This window comes from Sapajus apella, unplaced genomic scaffold, assembly GCF_009761245.1.
Source record: "Sapajus apella isolate SASKATOON/1434 unplaced genomic scaffold, GSC_monkey_1.0 scaffold90, whole genome shotgun sequence".
NCBI lineage: Eukaryota > Metazoa > Chordata > Mammalia > Primates > Cebidae > Sapajus > Sapajus apella.
In genome coordinates, this window is record NW_022437030.1 from 3,697,216 (window position 1) to 3,705,648 (window position 8,433).

General features: G+C 40.6%; 1 pseudogene; it reads left to right on the forward strand.

Moving 5' to 3' along the window:
* Positions 1 to 674: 674 nt before the first annotated feature.
* The window catches only part of LOC116534868, a 15,130-nt pseudogene continuing 7,371 nt past the window's right edge, over positions 675 to 8,433 (forward strand).

Here is an 8,433-nt window from a genome sequence, read left to right on the forward strand (position 1 = left end):
CTTCTTCCTTTCTGATTTGGATGATTTTTATTTCTTTTTATTGCCTAATTGTTCTGGATAGAACTTCCAGTACTATATTAAATAGAGGTATTAATAGTGGGCATTCTTGTCTTGTTTCTGATCTTCAAGGAAAAGCTTTTAACTTTTCACCATTCAGTACTATGTTACTTGTGGACTTGTCATACATGGCCTTTATTATGTTGAGGTACATTCCTTCTATATATATTTGTTGAGCATTTTTAATCATAAAAGGATGCTAAATTTTGTCAGTTGTTTTTTATGCCATCTATTGAGATGATCATGTGATTTTTACCATTCATTTTGCTAATGTGGTGTATCACATTTATTGATTTGTATATGTTAAACCGTTCTTACATCCCAGGGATACACCTCATTCGATTATGGCATATAATTCTGTGCTCTTGGTGTATAAGTCATGCGTTGTTGAATTCTGTTTGCTAGTATTTTGTTGAGGATTTTTCTATTCATTAAGGTTGTTGGCCTATAATTTTTCTGTCTTGACCTTATTTGGCTTTGGTGTCAGGGTATGCTGGCCTTACAAAATTAGTTTGGAAGTGTTTTTTCTTCTTCAGTATTTTGGAAGAGTTTCAGAAGGAGTAACATTAAATCTTAAAAAAAATATTTAGTGGCTTTCGGTAGTCCTCCTTCACAACATGGCACAATCGATTAACATCGCGGAGCTGAACCTGTCGCAGCTAGAAATGCTCAAAAACCAGCTGGACCAGGAAGTGGAGTTCTTGTCCACATCCATTGCCCAGCTCAAAGTGGTAGAGACCAAGTATGTGGGAGCCAAGGACAGTCTGAACGTGCTGAACAAGAGCAACGAGGGGAAAGAATTACTCGTCCCACTGACGAGTTCTATGTATGTCCCTGGGAAACTGCATGATGTGGAGCACGTGCTTATCGATGTGGGAACTGGATACTATGTAGAGAAGATAGCTGAGGATGCTAAGGACTTCTTCAAGAGGAAGATAGATTTTCTAAGCAAGCAGATGGAGAAAATCCAACCAGCTCTCCAGGAGAAGCATGCCATGAAACAGGCTGCCATGGAAATGATGAGCCAGAAGATTCAGCAGCTCACAGCCCTGGGGGCAGCTCAGACTACTGCTAAGGCCTGAGAGTTTTTGCAGAAATGGGGCAGAGGGACATACTTTGGGCGTGGCTTCCTGGTGCTGGAAAGGGAAGGGTCTTGTGTTTAATGCCGATAAATGTGCCAGCTGAGCAGAAAAAAAAATATATATATTTAGTGAAATTCACCAGTAAACCCATCAGGTCCTAGACTTTTTTGTTTTTGGTTGGAAATTTTTTGATTACTGATTCAATGTCTTTAGTCATTATTGATCTATTCAGACTTTCTATTTCTTCATAATTCATTCTTGGAAGTTTGTATGTTTCTAGGAATTTATCCATTTCTTCCAGGTTGTCTAATTTATTAGTGTATAATTGTTTACAGTAGTCTCCTTTGTATATCTGTAGTATCAATCATAATGTCTCCTTTTTCATTTGAAATTTTAATTTCCCTCTTTTTTTAATTCCAGCTAAAGATTTGTAAGCTTTGCTTTTTTCCCAAGAAACTAAGCATTTGTTTCATCAGTCTTTTCTACTGTTTAGCTATTTTATAATTTTTTCCTCTGATTTTTATTGTTTCCTTTTCTGCTAACTTTTGCTGCATATCTTAAGTTTTGTAATGCAATGTTTTTATTTTCATTCGTATCAAGTTTTTTTTTTTTTTTTTTTTTTTTTTTTTTTTTTTTTTTACAGAGTCTTGCTCTGTCACCCAGGCTGGAGTGCAGTGGCACAATCCCAGCACACTGCAGCCTCAAACTCCTGGCTCAAGGGATCCTCCCACCTCAGTGGCTTGGATGACAGGCACACATCACCACGCTCAATTAATTATTTTTTATAGAGACAGGGTCTCACTATGTAGCCCAGGCTGGTCTCAAACTCCTGGACTCAAGTAAGCACCTTGCCTCCGCCTCCCAAAGTGGTGGGATTACAGGTATGAGCCACATGCCTGGCCTCAAGACATATTTTATTTGCATTTTGATTTCTCTTTTTATTCATTAGTTGTTCAAAAGTGTGTTGTTTAATTTCCACATACTTGTGAATTTTTCAATTTTCTTCCAGTTATTGATTTCCAGTTTCACAGCATTGTGGTTAGAGAATATATTGGACATATTTTTGATTTTCTTAAGTTTGTTAAGACTTGTTTTCTGATCTAGCATATGATCTGTCTTGGAGCATGGTCTGTGTGCACTAGAAAAAAAATGTATATTTTGTGACTGTTGAATGGAATATTCTGTATATGTTTGTTAGGTCCACTGGGTCTATAGTATTGTTCAATCCTGCTTTTCCTTACTGATTTTCTGTCAGATAATCTAACCATTGTTGGAAGTGGGGTATTGAAGACCCCTACTATTATTGTATTGCTGTCTATTTCTCCCTTTAGCTATGTTAATATTTGCTTTATATATTTAGCTGTTCTAAAGTTGAGTGCTTACATAGTCATAATTGTTATATGCTTTGGATGCATTGACTTTGTTATTATTAGATAATGACCTTCTTTGTCTCTCATGACAGTTTTTGACTGAAAGTCCACTTTGTGTAAAATAAGAGTAGCCACCCCTACTCTCTTTTGGTTACCATTTGTGTGGAATATATTTTTTCATCCTTTCACTTTCAGCCATAGTCAACTCACTTAAAGTGAGTCTCTTGTAGGCAGTATATAGCTGGATAGTATTTAAAATCCATTCAACCATTCTGATTTTTGATTGGACAACTTAATCCATTAACATTTAAAGTAATTATTGATAGGTAAAGACTTATTATTGCCATTTTGTTAATTATTTTCTGACCATTTTGCAGTTTCTTTTTCTCTGTCTGTCTTCTTTTGTGATTTAGGGATTTTTATAGTGGTGTGCTTGATTCCTTTTTCTTTCTTTTTTGTGTATCTACTATGGGTTTTTCTTTTCAGTTATCATGAAACTTACATAAAATGCTTATGTTATAACATCCTAATTTAAGCTGTTAACAATTTAACTTCTATCACATTCAAAAAGTCTATACTTTAACTTCTCCTCCCCCCACATTTTGTGTTATTGATGTTACAATTTAAATCTTTTATATATTGTGTATGTATTAACAAATTATTATAGTGGTAGTTATTTTTAATACTTTGTCATTTAACTTTTATACTAGAATTAAAAGTATTTTACACATTACTATTAAATAATTAGAGTATTCTGAATTTGATTATATTCTTAACTATATGGTGAGTTTTATATTTTCCACATATTTTCTTGTTGGTAATTAGTGACCTTTAACTTCAACTTGAAGAACTCCCATTAGCACTTCCTATAAGCCAGGTCTAGTTGATGAATGCCCACAGCTTTGGCTTGTCTAGGAGTCTTTTCCTCTCCTTATTTTTGGAGAACAGCTCTGCTGGGTATAGTATTTTTGGTTGCAATTTTTTTTTTCTTTTGGCTCTTTGAATATATTATCAAATTCTCTCATGGCTGTAAGGTTTCTGTTGAGAAATCTAATCATCATCTTATCAATGTTCCTTTGTATGTGATGAGTCACTTTTCTCTTGAAATTCACTTTCTCTTTGATCTTTGACTTTTAAGAATTTGAATTTCACACATCTTGTGAAGATCTCTTAATATTTAATCTATTTGTAGTTCTTTGAGCTTCATGAGTCTGAATGTTCATTTCTCTCTTCAGATTTGCAAATTTTTCTGTAAGTATGTATTTTAATAAGCTTTCTGTTCCTTTCTCTTTCTCTGCTTTTTGTTGGGTCCTGTAATGTGAATATTAGTTTGATGATCTCCTATTAGTCCTCATACACTTTCTTTATTGTTTTCCATTCATTCTTTTTTCTTTCTATTCCTCTGACTAATTTCAAATGACTTGTCTTTGAGCTTACAGAATTTTTTTTTCTTTGTGTGATTAATTGGCTGTTTAAGCTTTCTATGAAATCTTTCAGTTCAGTCATGTGTTCTTCAGTTCCATAATTTCTGTTTGGTTCTTTATTATGGTTTATATCTCTTTGTTGAGCTTCTAATTTTGTTTACATATTATTTTCCAAGTATCATTTAGTGTTCTATCTAAGTTCTTTTGTAGCTCACTTTTTTTTTTTTTTTTTAAGACAGAGTTTCACTTTTGTTGCTCAGGCTGTAGTGCAATGGCATGATCTCAGCTCACTGCAACCTCTGCCTCCCAAACTCAAGCAATTCTCCTGCCTCAGCTTCCTCACTAACTGGGATTATAGGCATGCACCACCATGCCTGGCTAATTTTGTATTTTTAGTAGAGATAGGGTTTCCCCATGTTGTTCAGGCTGATCTTGAACTCCCGACCTCACGTAATCCACCTGCCTTGGCCTCCCAAAGTGCTAGGATTACAGGTATGAGCCACTGTGCCTGGCCTCACTGTGCTTTTTTAAGAGAATTATTTTGACTTATTTGCCAGGCAGTTCATAGATATCCATTTCTTTAGGGTCAGTTACTGGTGCTTTATTGGGTTCCTTTAAATAGAAAATATTTTCCTAATTATTTATGTTCCTCGTAGCCTTGCATTGACATCTGTAGATATGAAGAAGTAGACACCTCTTCTAGTCTTTATGGACTGGCTTTGACAGGAAAAGTCCTTTACCAGTCAGCCATCCAGACACTCTGGGAAGCCTATCTGCTAATATCCATGGGCAGGTTTGCTGCTAGAGTTTTAGGACCAGGCTGGCCTGGTCCCTGGTCTCTGGTCCTTGGGCTGGCAGGTGGGGCTGATGCCTGGGTCTATGGGGCAGGCCTGGTGCCAAGGGCCACAGCAGCCAATCTGGCACTGGGACAAACCTTGAGCTGGAATCCACTGGCACCAGCTGGGGGCTGGGATGGGCCAGGTCCTGAATCTGCAGGGGCTGGCTTGGCACCAAGGTCCACTGGGATGGACTGTAGTACTTGGATTCAGAGGGGTGGGCCTGGATCCTGGGTCTGTAGGGATGAGTCCATAGGGGCAGGCCTGGAGGCTGGGTCCACAAGGGCTTTCCTGGTGCCTGGGCCTATAGGGCCAGCTTGGTGCTGGGGCAGGCCTGGAGCCTGAAGCTACAGGGGCTGGCCTGGAGCCTGTGTCCATGAGAGTGGCCTGGTGTGATGGTAGACTTGGAGGTTGGGTCTGTAAGGGACAGCCTGGCCCTGGGATGGGCATGGAGCCTGGTACCAGGGCATGCCTGGAGCCTGGGGCCATGGGTCTGGCCTGGGGTCACAGGGGCTGACCTGGTGTCATGGTTCACTGGGGCAGACCTGGTATTGGGCTCTATAGTGAAGTCAGGTCTGTACTGTGATGCCCAGATTTGGGGAAGGGGTGAAACTGTCCTTTCTATGTTTCTCAAAGTGTTTTTTCTTATTTTTGTACTCCATCTAGGTTTATGAAGATATTTTTGGGCATGGACGGTTGTTTATATTGATGTTTCTGGAAGAGAATGTGTGCTAAAATCCTAGTCTCCCCTCATGCTGACATCACTCTCCAACCTTAGTTTGATTTGGAAAAATACAACAGTGACTTTTAAAAAAACACACAGCTAAGACGATGGAGTAAAATTCATGCCTGCTATACATGATTTTCGTTTTAAGGATCTCTATCTTCGCAACTGCACTTTAGCCAACAATAAAATAATTCTGTCTTTCTTGAGCAGGGAGAAACTGATGATGGAAAGAAGTCAGTGAATGATAAAATTGGTTTTTGGATTATCTGCAAAGTGGAAATAATCAAGAGTTGGTTAAAATTACTACTAGCTCTCCCTGTCATCAAAATTTGTAAATAACAACAACAACAGTGTTAAGAGCATTAACCAGGTGTGGAGGATGTACTGTGTTGGATACTGAGTGCAAGGATCTCCAATTACATTATTTAGTTGAATTGCCTGAAAGCCCTGTGAGGCAGGAACTTATTATTCCCACTTTAGAAATAGGAGACACTGAGTTTAAATAACTTTTTTAAAAGCACAGAGCCAGCTCTTACTCTGCTTACATGGGGAGTTATACAGCTGCAACAGCATAATCTCTCAAGTCACCCTGCACAGAAAAGAATGCATCACAGGCAAGATACAGGGTGATGTCAAGTGGCAAGTGCTGGAGGTGGAAGGGGCTTTGGGAGGGTCTGGATGTAGAGAGTTGGGATCATCTGGCCTTGGATTCCGTTTCTCTCTGCATGTCCGCTGCATCTTTCTTTCCTTTCAGACATACCTCACTTGCCTGTGGTCCAGTTTGGATAGCCACAGCCCAGCTTTACAGGACAAGAACCTAATCCAAACTTCCAAGGAGGAAGGATCTGATTGGCCTAGCTTGGGTACAGTGTCCCCCACTGGTCCCATTGGCTGTTTCCAGGGAGTGTGGAGTGGGGAACTAAAAGATAAGGCTGTAGGGGAGGCAGAGGCAGGTCAAGGCCTAAGTAGAAAGTGTGTAGGCACCTCCTTGCTGAGAAGGGCAACCTGAAGCTCTGGGAAATAATTTGTCTAAGGTCACCCAGCTCACGATGGACCCAGAATGGAACCAGTTGCTGAGGTTTTCAGTCAGGCAGACTTGGGTCTCAACCTTGGCCCCACTGTGTAAACCTGGGCAAGTCCTTGACCCTCCAAAACCTTAGTTTGCTCACTTCTAAAATCTAGCAAATATAAACCGCTGCGTAGGATTGTTGTGTAGAGTAGATAATGTCCGCTCAGCTTCCCATTCATAATAGACTCTAGTGTTAGCATCAAGCATCTCTAGGTTACGGGATGGCAGCTTTGTTGGGCTTTTCTTTCCCACAATAGCTATAGTGACCATAATTTCAAAATAAGAGAGGACGAATAAGTTTTCATTCCTTTCTTCTTGTACTTCTTGCATCTTGAGTCTGTTATTAACCTCTGTGCGACCCCTCAGCAGCTATTTGAATGCCACAGGGCCTCAATTTTTCCATCGGTAAAAAGGGCACAGTCTTTTCCCACCCCCAATCATCTCCAGTGGCAGGGGTGAAGTTCTGGTGGGACCAGGGATATAAAAGAAGACACTTCAAGGGAAACAATAGTTTATAGCAACAGTTAAGAAAGAAAAAAAAATGCCCACAGAGGACTGAAAACTCAAATGCCCCAAGGACTAGGAAAAGCCTTCCGAAAACTGGTTGGCTCTTTCTCTCATAGAGGTTAAGTATAGCCAGACATTCTGATTTTCCTTTTCTTTTTTTAAGGCAGAGATTTGCTCTGTCACCAAGGCTGGAGTGCAGTGGCGTGATCTCAGCTCACTGCAACCTCCATCTCCCAGGTTCAAGTAATTCTCCTGCTTCAGCCTCCTGAGTAGCTGGGATTACAGGCCTGTACCACCGCCCCCAGCTAATTTTTGTATTTTTTAAAATTAGAGATGGGATTTTACCATGTTGGCCAGGCTGGTCTCAAACTCTTGATCTCAAGTGATCCACCTGCCTCAGCCTCCCAAAGTGCTGGGATTACAGGTGTGAGACCTCATGCCTGGCTTCATTCTGATTTTTGAAAAGAAATTAGAAAATATTCTATTTTTTTTAAGAAATATTCAAGTATCTGATATTTTTTCCAATCTTTTAAAGTGTTTGAATATTAAAATGAGTATTTAAATTAAAAATCATCATGGGGGCATATAAGGCATTCCCTGGTGCCACCATTTGAGACAACTCTTCAAAGGGAGGCAGGAAAGTTTGGGGTCTTGCTTTGAAAGCTGTCCCCAACTCAAGCTCTGGTCCAAGCCTCTGACCAGAATTCCTGACCCCACCGTCCCCCCCGGAAGCCTCCTCCCCGCCTGGTGCCAGGGATGACTTCAGCTGGAAGACAAAGGGGCCTTCATGTTCAAAGACCGGCAAGACGGTTCATCCTCCATCCTCCACAAACAAACAGGGAGGCTTTGATCTGGGTGGGGGTGGAGGCAGCAGCTCCAATTAGGAGATCAGCCCGTGTCTGGGCTAAAGAATGTTTGTAATAAAATAAAAGATCTAAGTGGCTGTAGTGAAGGGTAATAGAAAAATAGTGTCACTCGGGATTCTCTCTGGGTTGCTCCATTTGAAGTGGATTAACTGACCGGTACAGGAGAGGGGACTAGGGGCTAGTCCCCGGAGCCTCTCCCAACCTTCATTCTCACCCCTGCTCTGGGGTTGAGCGGGCACTCTTGGGCACACACAGGAAGGCAGCCAGGAGAGACAGCATGGCCCTCTTTCCTTTTCCTTCCTTCCTTCCTTCCTTCTTCCTTCCTTCCTTCTTTCCTTCCTTTTTCTTTCTTCTTTCTTTCTCTCTCTCTTTCTTTCTTTCTTCTTTCTCTCTCTTTCTCTTTCTTCCTCTCTTTCTCTCTTCCTCCCTCCCTCTCTTTCGCTCTCTCTCCCTTTCCCTCCCTCCCTCCCTCCCTCCCTCCCTCCCTCCCTCCCT